This window comes from Rhinoderma darwinii, chromosome 1, assembly GCF_050947455.1.
Source record: "Rhinoderma darwinii isolate aRhiDar2 chromosome 1, aRhiDar2.hap1, whole genome shotgun sequence".
In the NCBI taxonomy this organism is placed as follows: Eukaryota; Metazoa; Chordata; class Amphibia; order Anura; family Rhinodermatidae; genus Rhinoderma; species Rhinoderma darwinii.
The window spans coordinates 506,162,460-506,181,706 of NC_134687.1; positions in this window are offsets into that span (position 1 = coordinate 506,162,460).

A 19,247-nucleotide genomic window follows, 5' to 3' on the forward strand; every position below is an offset into this window, starting at 1 on the left:
AGAGCGGAAAATTCTGTGCAGTATATATAAAAAGGAGAAGAATCAGTTTGTATGTATTACTTTTAGTTACTGCCCAATGTTAATGTTTAATATAAAGATGTCATTGTTAATGTTTTTCTTCACCTGAATTATCTGATTAAGATCAATTAATGATTATGCGATGAAAAGATTGTTCTCCACAGAAAGTGTCCAACTGGGAGCAGAAGGCGTCAAAACCAGATTCGAACAAAATGTGGATGGATAAAGGAAGGTAAACCGGTAGCACCCAAGGCACTCTTGATGGCTCTTTCTTTGATGGTATGTGGCCTCACACATGCCCCTTGAAGACTGCAAGGATTGATTTTGGTAAGATCTAATTGGTATGTCCCAGGTTTTACAGCTGTTGCTGCTAAATTCTGTTAGAGCTGTTTGATTTTGATAAAGAAGAGTCCTGGCAGACCGGTGCCAACCTTCTTATACCCGCCTCCCACAAAAAGAAGAGACCGTGAGGATTTGGGCCCAGAATTATATATTTAAATGGAATGTAACAAGAGAAAGTGTGCTTTCTCTGTATTTATTAGGCAAGAAACCTGGAAAAAGGTATGGGTTGCTGGAGTGGAAGAGAAAAGTAAAATTTCTACTCTGTCTTCAGGACAGTTCAGGGTTTGGGCTGCTTTAGGAGTCTCATTAGCTTGCAGCTGTAAAGGCTCCTTTAAGAAAGGTGTGATCTATTTACACAAGGCTCCCAGTCTGAGAAAGACAAGCATTGCCAGCCTGCCAGCCTGTGGGAGTCAGAAGTTCTGGTAAGAACACGTTTGTTGTGGAGGTGCTGGGCAGAAGGCCTTTCACCCTGATAGTTAGGGAAGCTATATGTTTAGTTAGAGGCTGGACGGCCTAGGGTTTATTTTGAACTGTTTTGTAAAACCTCTTTTCATGTATGAAGACAATAAAGCTGGTTGCGGCCAGTTTTAAACCGAATCCACTGTGTTAGAGTGAAAATTCTTAAGTGTGTCAACCATCTTGACCCTCGAGATGGCGATTCTGTGAGCTAGCTTACCCTGAGTTGTCACATATTATATATATATAATACAAATTTCAGTCAAATATATTTTGGCCCATGATTGCGTCAACACCTCCACGCATTATAATGCCCCCCTCCCATGGCTGCCATATACAGCCCCCCCCCCGGTAGATAGTGCCCCCTGTAGATTGTGCCATAATCCCCCACCTACTTCTTGTAGGCAGTGCCATACAGCCCCCCACCTGCCCCATGTAGACAGTGCTATACAGCTCCCCACCTCCCCACCTTGTAGACAGTGCCCCCAAACAAACAAAAATTGTACTCACCTATGCCCCGTTCCCACAATGAACTGAGCTGCTCCACATCGCCGACGACTGAATCCTTGCGTAGGCTGGCGTGATCTTGTAGCCTAGTACAGAGTTTTCCAACCTTTTCGGACTCAAGACACCCCTGGAAAAAATAAATCAGCCCGCCACTCCCAGTAAAATGACCACCAGGCCACCACTCACAGTAAAATGACCATCAGCCTGCCACTCACAGTAAAATGATTATCAGCCCGCCACTCACAGTAAAGTTACCAGAAACCCGCCACTCTCACTAAAATGACCATCAACCCGCCACTCACAGATGCCCCCTGTAGATAGTACCACGCAGCCCCCTTGTAGGTAGTACCACACAGCGCCCTTGTAGGTAGTGTCACACAGCCCCCTTGTAGGTTGCACCCCCCTTCCTGTAGATAGCGCCACTGTAGCTCCCTGAAGGAGCGGAATCCCCCTGTGGCCGGTGATTCTGCTACTGGACGGAGTGCTTGATGTCTCTGACAATATATGGACAGTGACATCAGGGGCAAGTCCTGAAGCGGAATCCCCATCCATAGTGTTGCCGACGCTCTGACTGGGGATTCCACTCCAGGAGAAGCCCCTGACGTCTCTGTCCATTTATGACAGCATTGGCAACGCTGTGGACGGGGATTCCGCTTCAGGAGTTGCCCCTGATGTCCCTGTCCATATATGGACAGAGATATCAAGCGCTCCGTCCATAACCGGAATCCCCGGTCACATGGGGTTTACGCTCTTTCAGGGAGTTATAGTGGCGCTAGTAGATAGCAGAGCAGGGAGACACCTCCCTGCTCTGCTATGGTGTTCAATAGTATTTGTGTCCTAAGGACGCAGATACTATTGAAGGTGGTGTCGCTACCGCTGTAGCAGCCAAAGTGGCTGCTAGCGGCACCCCTGGCCATGGGGGGAGCCCATCCCAACCAGCAGCACGGGCACCCGCATGCCCAGTGTCACTGCTAGCAGTCGCTATGGCTGCTACAGTGGTAGCGACGCCATTGAGAGAAGAAGCGTCCGGAAGGAAAGGCAGCTGCTGAGGCGACGGGCCCGGGCGCTTCTGAAACACAAGCAGGGGAATGGAGCCAGCGCAGCGCCCCCTTCTACCTGCTGGAGTGATGCGCCCTGTGCAGTGGCACAGATCGCATACCCCTAAGGCCGGCCCTGCTCTCAAGATTCCCAATTCCTTCCATGTGTCCCTCCTGAAGCCTGTGGCCCTCAACGGGTACAGTAAGTCTCCTGACTCTGCAACTGCTCCTTTCGGTTCTTCTGATGTCTTCGAGGTCAAGGAGAACCTGGACTACAAGAATGTAGGAGGGAAGACCTTTTACCTAGGGCCTTGAGAAAGCGTGTACGTGAAACGGCCGTAGGCTAATTCCACATCCTGACCGAGACCTTTGCATAAAGAAATTTTGTTGCAAGTCCGGTGAGTGCCTCAATATCTTATATTTTGTCTTTTACCCAGTGGATTGGAAGGGTTTTGGTCCTGAGGAGAGGTCTTGGGAGGCTGAAGAAAATGTTGCTGCCCCAGCTCTCATCAAGAAGTTCCTTCTATGCTCTGGACCTAAGAGGAGGCATAAGGGGGGTGCTGTAAAGCCCGCGACCGTAGGACTCTGGACCTGCGCCGGTGTCCCCATCTGCGTTCTTAAAGGGCCAGCGCGCGCCCCAGGAATATTGCTCCAAACCAATCCCGGCACACCCTGGAATTTAAAAGGAACTCTGCCCACTTCCTCATTGCCTGAGCAATGTTGTGTCTAACCCTGTGTTAGTCTATGAAGATCCACCATGTGCCTTCCTGTGTCCGTGACGACTTTAGTATCCATGTCCGGTGTCCGTGTCACGTCTGAGTCCGTGTCTGTGACGACTTCAGTATACGTGTACGGTGTTCCTGCCGACTCCAGTGTCTGTGACGCCTACAGTATCCGTGCCATGTATCTGAGACAGGTTAGATTATTCAGCACAAGTCAGCTTCCCATTATCCAGCATAAGCCAGCTTCCGATAGTCCGGCACAAGCCAGCTTCCGTTAAACAAGCTATCCAGGTACTCTCGTCTGTGACTGTTACTATATTCATTTGGCCAGATGCTACTCCACTACAGCTGAGTGGTCCAGTGGGTCCACGTTCCCCATAGCCGTGACATTGCATCCCAAGCACACAGATACAATTGAGTGCAGTGGTCCGGTTCCTGGTTCCCACTTCACCCCGTTTTTCTCTGAACCGGCTGAAATTTTAACAAGTGGTTCTGGAGAATCAGGGAGAACCGAGGCGAACCGGCCGGATCCCACCCCTGCCTGTGCCTACAGGAGACTAGGAAGGTCTAATGAATCCCTTACATAGACTATAGTCTTTCAAGGCCTGTCGTTCGAAAATCAATAGGGCCGTCATATTCCCTATGGGGAAGCAAATTGTCCCATTATGATACAGGAAAAACATCAGTGGAATTTTCTAAATAATGAGGCAAGACAGGTTGGGAGGTGGAGATGGAATTGAGAGAAATGAACATATAGGTAGAATGGCAGTCAGGGTGCCACTTGACAATATCACCCAGATGTTAGTCCAACACTGGATTATGTTAACGTAGCCAGGGGATTCCAAGCACCACCGTAGTGGGTAAAGACTCTAGAGCATAAAATGCCATTATCTCACAATGCATAGCACCTACCAACACAGAAATTTCAGGAGTCATAAAACAGATTTATCTTGAAGCAAATGATTGTTATCTATAGCTGTCACGTTAAAAGAAATAGACAACCTTGTAAGGGGCAGATTAAGCTCTTTTACCTCCCTGGTGTCTTTCAAAATGATTGCTGCCCAACAGTCAATAAAAGCCTTTCCCAACAGTTGTTTTTATTATAGGACAACAATACTGGTAGCAAATCAAAAATGGATGAAATTTGATGAAGTATGGGGAACTGTCTAGGTAAAAGCAAGAGATATTGTGGAATCTTCTGTTTTTTTTGTTTTTTTCTTGTCCCCCTCTTTGCTCTACCTCCACCCCCTCTGGCATCCCCATTCATGGGAGGGAAGGGATGGGGATGGGTAAGGAGTATTAAATATCAGATGTGTTATTGGTATGCATTTTTGTATAAACAATAATGTATGTATGTTAAGTTGAAAAAATAAAAAGAGATTTTTAAAAGCAAAAAAATAAATACAAAAATACTGTTAGCAAATCTTTAGAGGGAAAAAGGAGATACCTGCGTACTTAAGAGGAATTCCTTGGACCCACCTAGGCATAGAAGTTTTCCGGCAATGGGTGGAGTTGATGTCTTGGATCACCACAAAATAACTCTTGCCTCTGGTGGATGCTTCGGTCATGGGCAGAACGCATGACCCCAAATTGCATTGACTTGTCTAGTGAGTGCAACACGGCTTCTGCTTTGGGTAAGGAAGGTATAGTAGATGGCTATTCCATATGACGCTCACGTAGGCGTCTATCCATTAGAATAACTACCTCAAGGGTAGTAGGAGGAGGGTGATAAACCATAGCATCTTTTATGGCCTCAGTTAAGGACATTATTTTGATCTCCGCTACGGCAACAGGACATGTCTTAAGGACATTATTTTGCGCTCCGCTACTGCAATACAGTCAGTGTCGTCATAATGTTGGCCAAGGGCCATTACAAAGGCGTCCAAAGAAGACAGCTCAGTAGAGTCAGGAGAAAGAGAAAAAGCCCAGGTCTGAGGGTCGCCCTGTAGAAGGGAATTAACTATGCCTGCTCGCTGGGCCTCTTAACCTAAAGATCTAGGCCTAAGCCTAAAATAAAGTTTACAGCTCTCCCTAAAGGTAGAAAATTCCGATTGCCAGACAACCTTTTAGGGAGATTAAGTTTTGGTTCCTGCTTAGGGGGATTAACTGCTACTGCCTGAGCTTCTTGCGCCTGTATTCGGAGTGCAAGTTACAAGAGTGAGGCCGTGCATCTGATCAACCACTTGCTGAAGTTGATTCATAATGATAATTTGGCCAGTAATTCTGTAATAGTACTAACAAAAAGTAACCAGTCCAGCAAAAGCGCAACTACTATCAAACTTGGCGTTCGCTGCCCGATTCAGCATGAGGTGGCGATCTAGCCTTGCGATACACCTGAAGAAGAGCCCTGCCTAAAGCAGATAAACCGCCCTGATAAGTGTGAACCCACTATTAGGAACCTAGCTAGCAGACCCTGAATGAACTCTGTTGGTTGAAAAGATATCTTGCTTTCATCAAGCAGCTGCCAGCAGGTGGAGCAGACATGTAGAGAAATCAGACTAGCCAAGGTCAGCAACAGAGCGGTAATGCAGTACAAAGTCAGCAGGCAAAATAGAAATCAACACAGTCCAGGTCATACACAGTATATTTACACAATCACTGGCGTAGCTATAGGGGTCGCAGCGGTTCACATCAATAAAAAGTTACTATAGTAACTCGGGCCGCGGGCCCCTGTTACTATAGTAACAGACTGTACTTACCTTCCTGGTTCCGGATCGCAGCGGAGGTCCTGACGTCAAGCGCTGTGCTCAGCGCATGATGTCACAGCGCTATGCGCCGCGCACAGCATCGAGACGACAGAACTACCGCCGCGGCTGAAGAGGAAGGTAAGATTAGCCCTGACTGGCGGGGTCCGACTCCCGGGACCCGCCAATCAGCTGTTTTGAAGGGGCCACAGCACTCGTACGAGAGCTGCTCCCCTTCATTCCGGTCACTTCATTCCGGTCACACTGTGAATCGGTGTCGGCGATTCACAGCGTGAGCGAGTAGTGAAATGAAGGGGAAGCAGCTCTCGTACGAGTGCTGCGGCCCCTTCAAAACAGCTGATTTGCGGGTCCCGGGAGACATATCAGCTATTGATGGCCTATCCTGTGGATAGGCCATCAATGTTTAGGGACTGCACAACCCCTAAGCCTACGATGTAGCAGGCTTAGGGGGCCCATGAGACAGGATCACAGATTGTGTGATGCTGTCTGCTGGGCCCTGTATCTAAGCCAATCACATGGTAGGCTTAGATACATGGCCCATGTGAAATCCTGTCTGCTGGGCCCTGTATCTAAGCCAATCACATGGTAGGCTTAGATACAGGGCCCATGTGTGATCCTGTCTGCTGGGCCCTGTATCTAAGCCAATCACATGGTAGGCTTAGATACATGGCCCATGTGTGATCCTGTCTGATGGGCCCTGTATATAAGCCTACCAAACTGTAGGTTTAGTTACAGGGTCCAGCACACTGTAATCTTATACTGTATAAGATTACTGTCTGCTGGACCCTGTATCTAAGCCTACGTTGTGGTAGGCTTAGATACAGGGTCCCACAGACAGTATCACACATGGGCCCTGTATCTAAGCCTAACATGTGTTACTAATCGTTTTTTTTGTGTGTTTTCTTACAGGTTCGGTCGTTGGACTACGGCGGATTCCAGGACTACTTCGATGATGGCTTTTTTTTTATTATCAATAAAATGGTTAATGAGGGTTGTGTGTTTTTTTTTTAATTTCAATAAAATATTTTTTCTATGTCTTTGTTTTTTTTTTTAAACTATATTACTACCGCCTTAGTAATGGCCGCCGGCTGATTGACAGCATCCATTGCTAAGGCGGGGCTTAGTGTTAGCCGATGCAGAGGCGAACACTAACCCCCTTTATTACCCCGGTACCCACCGCCACCAGGGGTGCTGGGAAGAGCCGGGTACGATCCAGTACCTGACCATCTGTAGTGATGGTCGGCCACTGGGGCGGCCGCAGGCAGGTAGTTTCAGGAGAGGAAAGGCCAGATACAGTGGCCCTTCCCACGCTGGTAATGCTAGGCTGCTGCTGCTGCTTTATTGTATCTGGCTGGTTATTAAAAATGGGGGGGACCCCACGTCATTTAAAAAAATAAAAAATAAAATAATTGGAAAGAACGATGTGGGGTCCCCCCCAATTTTCATAACCAGCCTGATACACCACAGCAGCAGCAGGCAGCATTACCAGGGTGGTAGGTGCCACTGTTTTTGGCCTTCCCCAGCCTAATACAACCTGCGGCCGCCCCGATGCCTGCCCGTCACTACAGATGGACGGGTACTGGTTCGTACCCGGCTCTTCCCAGTACCCCTGGTGGCGGTGGGTACCGGGGTAATAATGGGGGTTAGTGTTGGCCTTTGCACCTGCTAACATTAAGCCCGCCTTAGCAATGGAGGTTGTCAATCAGCCAGCGGCCATTACTAAGGCGGTGATAATAAAGTTTAAAAGGATACAAGCACATAGAAAAAATATTTTATTGAAATAAAAAAACACAACCCTCATTAACCATTTTATTGAGAATAAAGAAAACGCCGTCATTGAAGTCCTCGTATCCGAAGTCCAACAACCGAACCTGTAAAAAAAACGCAAACACACAAAAATAATCAGTAACACATAAAGAAGCAAAATTATTATTCTTACCTTTCCTGGGTCCAGCGCCGGAGCCGCAATGTCAGCGAGCTGAGCTCTGTATCTAATTCAATCATGTGTGATACTGTCTGCTGGGCCCTGTATCTAATCCTATCATGTGTGATACTGTCTGCTAGGCCCTGTATCTAATCCTATCATGTGTGATACTGTCTGCTGGGCCCTATATCTAATCCAATCATGTGTGATACTGTCTGCTGAGCCCTGTATCTAATCCTATCATGTGTGATACTGTCTGCTGGGCCCTATATCTAATCCTATCATGTGTGATACTGTCTGCTGAGCCACTGTATCTAATCCTATCATGTGTGATACTGTCTGCTGAGCCACTGTATCTAATCCTATCATGTGTGATACTGTCTGCTGGGCCCTATATCTAATCCAATCATGTGTGATACTGTCTGCTGAGCCACTGCATCTAATCCTATCATGTGTGATACTGTCTGCTGAGCCACTGTATCTAATCCTATCATGTGTGATACTGTCTGCTAGGCCCTATATCTAATCCTATCATGTGTGATACTGTCTGCTGAGCCGCTGTATCTAATCCTATCATGTGTGATACTGTCTGCTGAGCCACTGTATCTAATCCTATCATGTGTGATACTGTCTGCTAGGCCCTATATCTAATCCTATCATGTGTGATACTGCCTTCCGAGCCACTGTATCTAATCCGATCATGTGTGATACTGTCTGCTCAGCCACTGTATCTAATCCTATCATGTGTGAAACTGTCTCCTGAGCCACTGTATCTAATCCTATCATGTGTGATACTGCCTTCTGAGCCACTGTATCTAATCTTATCATGTGTGATACTGTCTGCTGTGTCATTGTATCTAATCCTATCATGTGTGATACTGTCTGCTGGGTCACTGCATCTAATCCTATCATGTATGATACTGTCTGCTCAGCCACTGTATCTAATCCTATCATGTGTGATACTGTCTGCTCAGCCACTGTATTTAATCCTATTATGTGTGATACTGTCTGCTGAGCCAATGTATCTAATCCTATCCATAGTTGATAGGGTCGTAGTGCTATAGATATGCTATGCTGTCTCCTATACACACATTTTTTTTTCCCCTGACATTTTAAGCCCTATAAGGGTATGTTCACACGGCAGCGTCCATTACGGCTGAAATTACGGTGCTGTTTTCAGGAGAAAACAGCACCGTAATTTCAGCCGTAAAGGCATGTGCAGGCGTCTTTCGCTGCGTCCATTACGGTCGTAATTGGAGCTGTTTTTCCATGGAGTCCATGGAAAATGGCTCCATTTACGTCTGAAGAAGTGACAGGCACTTCTTTGACCGTCGGCACAGAACATCGTAAGACCCATTCTAATGAATGGGCAGATGTTTGCCAACGCTTTTGAGCCGCATTTTCGGACGTAATTCAATGCTAAAACGCCCGAATTACGTCCGTAAATAGTGTGTGTGAACCCAGCCTTAGTGACGCCCCGGCTGCTAGTGCTGCATTGTTGGGTTACTTAGGAGACCCAGCGATGCAGCTGAAAGCTGCGGACCGTCGGCCATGAGGAGTTTGCGGGGGGGGGGGGCCAATAAGAACTTTTGCATCGGGGCCCATGAGCCTTTAGCTACGCCCCTGTACACAATGGTACCAAATCAGCAGGCAAAGACAATGCGGGTCATACACAGTACATTTACACAGCTGTATGAAATCAGCAGGCAAAGACATGTCAAGTCAATCCGGGTTATACACAGCAGCAATAAGGGGGAATGTAAAGCGGGGTAACAGGTAATACTCCCAAGCACAGGGCTAAAGAACTAGAAGAAAAGTAATAACTGTGAAGGAGCCCAGTCACGAGGGTTTATATAGAACCGATCTAATTGATAGATTAAGAGACTAGAACAGCTGAGTACAAACATCTCCCAGATTTAACCCTCGTCTATCTTTCTGTCTAGCTTCAGGAGCAGAAAATGTGACAGTAGGGGGCAGAAATGAGAAAGGTAGTAAGATGCAGCATTGTGGAGAGATTACTGTAGATGAGTAGAACTAGAAGGGTTTAAAGTTATTTTGTAGCAGAATCAGGAAGTCAGTGTAAGGAATGACAGAGAACAGAGGAATTAGTGTAAACATTAGACAGAAAGATCAACCTGGTTGCTGAGCAAATGATGGATTACCGAAGACCGAGACTGATTAATGGAATACCAATAAGTAATGAGTTACAGTAGTGAAGGAGAGCAATTATTAGCGCCAGGATTAGCATTTAAGCAATGTCAATAATGAGTCCTGGATAAATGTGAGATATATTCTTTAGGCCGGGACCACATGCACAGTTTTGATGCAGTTTTTGGCTCCGTTTTTTAAACAAACACATGAGTGGACACAAAAGAAAGGAGATGTATTAGTCTTTTCTTTATACCTTTCATACTTTTTGATCCACTTCTGGCTTTAGCTAAAAAAAAAAAACTGAGCAAAAAACTGCACCAAATATTGCGTGTGTGGTCCTGGCCTAAGGTGAAGACAGCCTAATTTGGAAATGGGCGTTACAAATTTGAGCTATGTATAACGCTTTGTATATAGGCCTGTTAAAAAAGTTAAAATGGAACATATGAATATAATCCAAGTGTGACTGTGCAACATGTAACAGGTGGGAGGGGGTGTAGAATGGTAGAGGAGTTATGAACTTAGATGTGATACACTACAGGTGGGTACTGCGTGTCAGAGACGCGCAAGACCTGCTGACACTGAATACATCAGGTCCGCGGGACTGATGGATTCAGGTCATAGCGAACTATACAGCTGATGTAAAGGATCTGCCAGGCACAGCTTCTGTGTCTACGCCCATAGGTAATCAGTCTGCACCTGCTTCTATGTCTGTGAGACTGACTCCATCTTCCACCACTCAGGATGGCAGGCTTAGGAGTGGGAGAGCCTATCACAGCCTGGCCAGACGGAGCTAGCTCCCGCCCTCTGTCTATTTATACCTGCCTTTCCTGTTCCTCCTTGCTTGTGATTCTTCTCTGTTGGTTTCCTGGCCCTGCTGCAGCTTCTTGAACTACTTATCCTCTGCTTGTGATTGACCTTGGCTTTTCTGACCACTCTTCTGCTCTGCGTATTTGTACCTCGCTCATCTCCTGGTTTTACTCGGCTCGTTCACCCTGCTTGTTGCTCACGGTGTTCCGTGGGCAACTTCTCCATTTCCTTGCTTCTTTGTACCCTTGTCTGTTTGTCTGTCGTGCACCTATTGAGTGTAGGGACCGTCGTCCAGTTGTACCCCGTCGCCTAGGGCGGGTCGTTGCAAGTAGGCAGGGACTGAGTGGCGGGTAGATTAGGGCTCACTTGTCTGTTTCCCTATACCCACCATTACATAACATTACACAAGTCCATATACCTAGTCTACCCTGGTCCCTGACACTTCTATGGACCCCCTTGAGACCCTGGCTCAGCAAATGCAGGGCCTCTCCCTACAGGTCCAGGCCCTGGCTCAGAGGGTCAACCAGCCTGATGCTACCATGGTAGTGCCCCTCACCTCACCTCTTGAACCCCACCTCAAGTTGCCTGACCGGTTCTCAGGGGACCGGAAGACATTCTTCTCCTTTCGGGAGAGTTGTAGGCTCTATTTTCGCTTAAAGCCCCACTCCTCAGGTTCTGAGAGCCAGCGGGTGGGTATAATTATTTCCCGGCTCCAGGAGGGGCCCCAAGAATGGGCCTTCTCCTTGGCTCCTGACGCCCCGGAACTTTCCTCCGCTGATCTCTTCTTTTCTGCTTTCGGACTCATTTATGACGAGACTGACAAGACTGCCTTTGCCGAGAGTCAGCTGGTGACCTTACGTCAGGGTAAGAGACCTGTTGAGGAGTATTGTTCTGACTTTAGGAAGTGGTGCGTAGCTTCTCGGTGGAATGACCCTGCCTTAAGGTGCCAGTTTAGGTTGGGTCTGTCGAACTCCCTGAAAGACCTGCTAGTTAGCTATCCCTCTTCTGACTCCCTAGACCAGGTTATGGCTTTAGCGGTACGAATTGACCGACGTCTCAGGGAACGATGACTTGAACGTTTTTGTGTTTTCTCCCCTGACTCCCCCATGATGCCTCCCGAGGTTCCGTTGCTTCGTTCTTCCACGGAAGACTCGGAGGTACCTATGCAACTCGGGGCCTCCGTGTCCCCCCAACAGCGTAGAGAGTTCCGCAGGAAGGATGGTCTCTGCTTCTACTGTGGGGATGACAAGCATCAAGTGAACAACTGTCCTAGGCGTAAGAACAAGCAGCCGGAAAACTTCCGCGCCTAAGTAATCATCGGGGAGGTCACTTGGGCGCACAGGTATTTCCCGTAAATATGAAACGTAATAAAATCTTGCTTCCCTTTCAGGTCTTTATTGGTGGTAGGTCTGCTACCGGCAGTGCCTTCGTGGATTCAGGGTCTTCTGCTAATATCTTGTCTGTGGAATTTGCTATGTCTCTAGCTATGCCTTTGATTGATTTGCCTAAACCTGTCCCGGCAGTGGGTATCGACTCCACTCCTCTTGCTAATGGTTATTTTACACAGCATACCCCTGTTTTTGAACTCCTTGTTGGCTCCATGCATTTGGAGCAGTGCTCTGTTCTGTTGATGCAGGGATTATCGTCCGATTTGGTTTTAGGCCTTCCCTGGTTGCAGATGCATAATCCCACGTTTGACTGGAATACTGGGGATCTTACCAAATGGGGTAATGAATGCATGACGTCATGTTTCTCTGTTAATTCTATTTCTCCCCCTGAGGATGTGAACACGCTACCTGAGTTTGTTCGGGACTTCGCTGATGTTTTCTCTAAGGAGGCCTCCGAAGTGTTACCTCCTCATAGAGAATACGATTGCGCAATCGATTTGGTACCAGGAGCTAAGCTCTCTAAGGGTAGGATATTTAATCTCTCTTGTCCCGAACGTGAAGCCATGAGAGAGTATATCCAGGAATGCCTGGCCAAGGGTTACATTCGCCCCTCTACTTCTCCGGTAGGTGCTGGCTTCTTCTTCGTAGGGAAGACGGATGGTGGTCTTAGGCCATGCATTGACTACCGAAAATTGAATAAGGTCACTGTAAGGAACCAGTATCCCCTTCCTTTGATTCCTGATCTCTTTAATCAGGTTCAGGGGGCCCAATGGTTCTCTAAGTTTGATCTTCGGGGGGCCTATAACCTTATCCGCATCAGAGAGGGGGATGAGTGGAAGACTGCGTTTAACACGCCCGAAGGTCATTTCGAATACCTCGTCATGCCCTTTGGGTTGTGTAATGCTCCCGCGGTCTTCTACAATTTCATAAATGAGATTTTAAGAGACTACCTGGGGGTATTTCTTGTAGTGTACCTTCATGACATCCAAGGACTGGTCCTCCCACATTGAGCATGTCAGGAAGATCCTGCTTGTTTTTTGCCCCCAGGTATAATCATTTCCTCTGTTGATTCTGACTAAGTCTCCGAAATTGCGGCTGATCAAGGTTCAGCTCCCGGGAACCTTCCTGAGAACAAGCTGTTTGTTGCCCTGCAATTCCGGCTAAGGGTACTTAGGGAAAATCATGACTCTGCACTATCTGGCCATCCAGGCATCCTGGGTACCAAGCACCTCATTGCCAGAAACTATTGGTGGCCTGCGTTGCCTAAAGACGTTAAGGCCTACGTCGCCGCTTGTGAAATTTGTGCTAGGTCCAAGACTCCCAGGTCCCGTCCAGCGGGCTTACTATATTCTTTGCCCATTCCCCAGAGACCTTGGACCTATATCTCCATGGATTTTATCACCGATCTGCCTCCATCCCAAGGCAAGTCGGTGGTGTGGGTATTGGTAGACCGCTTCAGTAAGATGTGCCACTTTGTGCCCCTCAAGAAACTATCCAATGCTAAGACGTTAGCTACCTTGTTTGTCAAACACATCCTGCATCTCCATGGGGTTCCTGTCAATATTGTTTCTGACAGAGGGGTACAATTTGTTTAATTGTTTTGGAGAGCTTTCTGTAAAAAGTTGGAGATTGATGTGTCCTTCTCCTCGGCCTTCCATCCTGAAACTAATGGCCAAACTGAGAGGACTAATCAGTCTCTAGAACAATATTTTAGGTGTTTTATCTCTGACTGTCAATATAATTGGGTCTCCTTCATTTCCCTCACCGAATTTTCCCTTAATAACCGGGTCAGTAACTCGCCAGGGGTCTCCCCCTTTTTCTGTAATTTTGGGTTTAATCCACGGTTCTCCTCCATTTCACCTGGAGGTTCCAACAATCCCGAGGTAGATGTCGTTCATTGGGAACTGTGCACAGTCTGGGCCCAGGTTCAGAAGAACCTAGAGGCGTCCCAAAGCATACAAAAGACATACATAGAAGACGTTCTGCTAACTACTTGTCTTCAAAAAATTTGCGCCTTAAAGTCCCGTCCAAATTATGTGCTCCCTGGTATATAGGGCCGTACAAGGTCATTGAGGTCGTTAACCCTGTCTCCTTCCGACTGGAGTTACCCCCGTCTTTTCGAATACACAACGTGTTTCATGCCTCCCTCCTGAAATGCTGCTCCCCATCCTTGGCTACCTCAAGGAAACCTCCGGTCCCTGTTCTCACCCCTGAAGGGGTAGAATTCGAGGTGGCCAAGATTGTGGATAGCAGGATGGTCCAAGGCTCCCTCCAGTACCTGGTCCATTGGAGAGGATACGGGCCTGAGGAGAGGACTTGGGTACCCGCCCGGGATGTTCACGCTGGGGTATTGCTCAGGAGGTTCCATCGTCTGTTCCCCAATAAGCCAGGTCCACCTAGAAAGGGTCCAGTGGCCCCTCATAAAAGGGGGGGTACTGTAAAGGATCTGCCAGACACAGCTTCGGTGTCGACGGCCGTGGTTAATCAGTCTGCATCTGTGCCTAGTTCTGATAGAGTGACTCCATCTGCCACCACTCAGGCTGGGAGGCTGAGGAGTGGGAGAAGTTATCACAGCCTGGCCAGACGGTTCTAGCTCCCACCCTCGGTCTATTTATACCTTCAGTTGTTGCTTGTCCTTTGCCTGTGATTTTCCTGTTTTTCCTGGCTCTGCTGCTCCTGCTATTATTATTGACCTTGCTTCATTTTGACCCTGGCTTTACTGACTACACTTCTGCTCTGCGTTTGGTACCTCGTACACTCCTGGTTTGACTCGGCTCGTTCACTACTCCTGTTGCTTGCGGTGTTGCCGTGGGCAACTGCCCCATTTCCCTTAGCTTCTGTGTACCCTTGTCGGTTTGTCTGTCGTGCACATATTGAGCGTAGGGACCGTCGCCCAGTTGTACGCCATCGCCTAGGATGGGCCGTGCAAGTAGGCAGGGACTGAGTGGCGGGTAGATTAGGGCTCACCTGTCTGTCTCCCTACCCCATCATTACACCCTGCCCCTTCACTCATTGCCTGAGCGTTGTTGTGTTTACCCGTGTTAGTCTTGTAAATGGTCCCTTAGCATTATCCTGTTCCCAGTATTCCCGTACCTGCTACCTGTATCCTGTATCCCATGCTATCGTTGTTCCTGTGGCTTAGAATTTGGAGTCGTGTTGTGCCTCTGGTCATGCCTGCTGTGTTACACCATGCCTGGTGTCATCTGCCACGCTTTGCATCATCTGCCGTCTGAAGTACTATCTGTGCCTAGCCACTGCGACTGTCTGGACTATTCAAGTACCCTTGTGCTGAACTTTGTATTATTGGGTACTCTGTTGTTTGGCCAGCTGCCTCCCCGCTATGGCGGTGCGGCCTAGTGTGTCCACATACCCACTGATCGTGACACTGCATCTATGCCTACAGTTACTCAACCAGTTTAATACCAAATACCACTAAACTGACGAAGAGACCACCACAGTTCTGTAACCAGGATGCTCTGTCACTCATTTCATAGATTTTTCTACATTGTCTACATGCACCCAAAAAGCCACAGTTGAAAGAAACGTAACATTTCTGGTAGGACAAGCATGCCTGGTCTACTATTGCAGACAGAGCAGTGGGGGAAGGTTTCTGCGGAAACCAGTTGCCCTATAGCCAGAGACAACGCTGATCTGAGATTTGTAAGAAACAGGAGAAAAATGGGCCATCTCATGGACACATATATAAGAATTCTGTATATATTTCACAGTTTTGATTGCAATATGAGACAGAATAGGATTAAAGGTAAAGAGATTAACCCCTCTCCGACATTGACGTAACTGTAAATCACAGCCAGGAAGAAGTTCCCGAAATTTGTCGTACAGTTATGGCACGCTAATGAAGCTGACACTCTGCTGTAATGGCCGACACCAGCCGTTAAACCCTTTAGATGCTGCTGTCAACAGGAACTGCGGCATCTAATTGGTTTGGTCTGCATCCCATCGGCAATGCCGATGGATTGCTATCGCAACCTGAGGCCTAACAATGGCCTCCTCATCTGCCATGTATGAAAGCCCATTAGACCCTGTCAGAAGCAGGACCTAAAAGGCTGCCTGTCAGTGTAAGCTTATTCAGATGAACGTTGAAATCGTCTGTGTGACGGACGTTTTTTTTAATGTCTGTCACACAGCTGCATGAATTTCTATGGGGCTATTCACACGGTCGTTGTGTTAGTGGACCTAGTGAACGGCCAGTGAAAAAATAGGACATGTCCTATTTTTGTCCGTTTTGATGGATCCCCCAATAGACCCAAGTCTATGAGGGATCCGTGAAAAAGAGTCCTGCAATGGTGCAAATCGGCCGTTTTTTACGGTCGATTTTACACACATTTGTCTGAATAAAGGCTTAAAGGGGTATTCCGCTTACTGGCTATTTTTTCAAGAAACGCAAATAATTTATAATCTCACTAATCTAGTATGTGTGGCTGTGCTGCTATTCCTCCTTAGCTTATTTTCCTCTCAAACTGTTCCAGCAGCGATGATTTTTCCTAATGAACTAACATGGCACTGGCGCTTTTACCACATAACCTCCTCGCCTACATATCTCATCATACCCCGCTGCACAAATCTGTCTGTTGGGCGTTCAAAAGATTCTCTGCTTCGTCATTGGTTAGAAGCAGAGGATCTCGTGACCTAAATCTCGATTGTACTCCCTGGCATCCACAGCATCCTGCATCACCTAGTTGGCAAACTTTACATGAACGCTAACAAGTGTTCAGGGAACATGAACTACTACGTCGGGAATAAAGATGAACTAAATGCGCATGTAAGACCAGAGGATACAGGTCGTAGCTATTAGGAGCGGAGAACAAAATACAAGATCAGGGTACTATAAAGTTATTTTATACTGATAGAATAATACAAAATGGGTTATTACAACTAAGTAGAGACTTTTATATTTTGTAAAGATGTTTGACATAGGTCCAATATAAAGTAACCGGAATACCCCTTTAAACTGACAGTTATAATACATTGCATTACATAAGTAGTGCAATGTATAATAACAGTGATTAGTAGTTCAAGCCTTCAAGTCGCTAATCGTATCGCACAGCAGAAAAAAGTTAACAAGTTTATATATATTGCATGGTGAATGCTGAAAAAAAAAACCACTCAAAATCTTTACCAGAATTGTTGCTTTCTGGCCACCTTGCTTGCCACAAAATGGAATAAAAAGTGATAAAGTTGCAAGTAGTGCAAAACAGTACCAATAATAACTACAACTCGCACTGCAAAAAACAAGCCCTCACACAGCTCTATTGACGCAAATATAAAAAGTTATGGCTCCCAAAATATAGCAGCACAAAAACATGATTTAACCCCTTAAGGACGCTGCCACTTTGGACCATATGACACAGCCTCATTGTTTAAATCTGACATGTGTCAATTTATGTGGTAATAACTCTGGAATGCTCTTACCTATCCAAGCGATTCTGAGATTGTTTTCTCATTACATATTGTACTTTATGTTAGTGAAAAAATTTGGTCGATAAATTCAATATTTTTTGTGGAAAAACACCAACATTTTTAGAAAATGTGCAAAAATTTTCATTTTTCTAAATTCAAATGTATCTGCTTGTAAGACAGATAGTTATACCACACAAAATAGTGACTAGTTAACATTTCCCATATGTCTACTTTATGTTTGCATCATTCTTTGAAGATCCTTTTATTTTTCTAGGACGTTACAAGGCTTATAAGTTTAGCAGCAATTTCTCATATTTTCAAGAAAATTTAAAAAGGCCATTTTTTTAGGGACCAGTTCAGATCTGAAGAAGCTTTGAGGGCCTTATATATTAGGAACCCCCTCAAATCACCCCATTTTAAAAACTGCACCCCTTAAAGTATTCAAAACAGCATTTAGAAAGTTTCTTAAACCTTTATGCGTTTCACAGGAATTAAAGCAAAGTGGAAGGGAAATTTGCAAATTTCATTTTTTTTGCAGAAATTCCATTTTAATCCATTTTTCCTGTAATACTGAAGGTTTTTACAAGAGAAACACAACTGAATATTTATTGCCCTGATTCTGCAGTTTTTAGAAATATCCCACATATGGCTCTAGTGTACTACGGGCCTGAAACAAAGGCCCCAGAAGCAAAGGAGCACCTAGTGGATTTTTCGGTCTTCCTTTTCTTAAATTATATTTCAGGTACCATGTCAGGTTAGAAGAGGTCTTGTGGTGCAAAAACAAAGGAAACCCCCCAAAAGTGACTCCATTTGGGAAACTACAACCCTAGAGGAATTAATCTAGGGGTGTAGTGATCATTTTGACCACACAGGTATTTCATAGATTTCATTAGAATTGGGCAGTGAAAATGAAAAATTACATTATTTTCCAATAAGATGTAGCTTTACCTCAGAATTATACATTTTTTCAACAAATAAATGAGGAAAAGCACCCCAACATTTGTAAAGCAACTTCTCCAGAGTACGGAAATACCCCATATGTGGTAATAAAGTACTGTATGAATACACATCAGAAGGGAAGGAGCGCCATCTGGCTTTTGGAGTACAGATTTTGCTGGATTGGTTTTTCTGCACCATGTCGCTTTTGCAAAGCCCTTTAGGTACCAGTACAGTGGAAACTCCCCAAAGGTGACTCCATTTGGCAAACTACACCCATTGAGGAATTCATCTAGGGGGGTAGTGAGCATTTTGACCTCACAGGTGTCTCATAGATTTTATTAGAAATGGGCAGTGAAAATGAAAAATTACATTATTTTCCAATAAGACGTAGCATCAGTTCAAAATTTTTCATTTTCTCAACAAATAAAAGAGAAAAAGCACCGTAACATTTGTAAAGCATTCTCTCCAGAGTAGGGAAATACCCCACATGTGGTCATAAACTGCTATTTGGACACACAGCAAGGCTCTAAAGGGAAGGAGCGCCATTTAGTATTTGGAGTGGAGATTTTACAAGATTCGTTTTTTGACACCATGTTGCATTGAGGTATAGTATCAGTACAGTGGTACTCCCGAAAAATTACCCCATTTTGGAAACTAGATCCCTCAAAAAATGTATCTAGGGGTGTAGTGAGCATTTTGACCGCACAAGTGTTTTGCAAAAATGAGTAAACAATAGATGCTGCAGATTGAAAATTGCTGTTTTCCATAGATATGCCATTTCAGTGCCCAGCTTGTACCACCGTAGACACACATCCCATAAATTGTTAAGC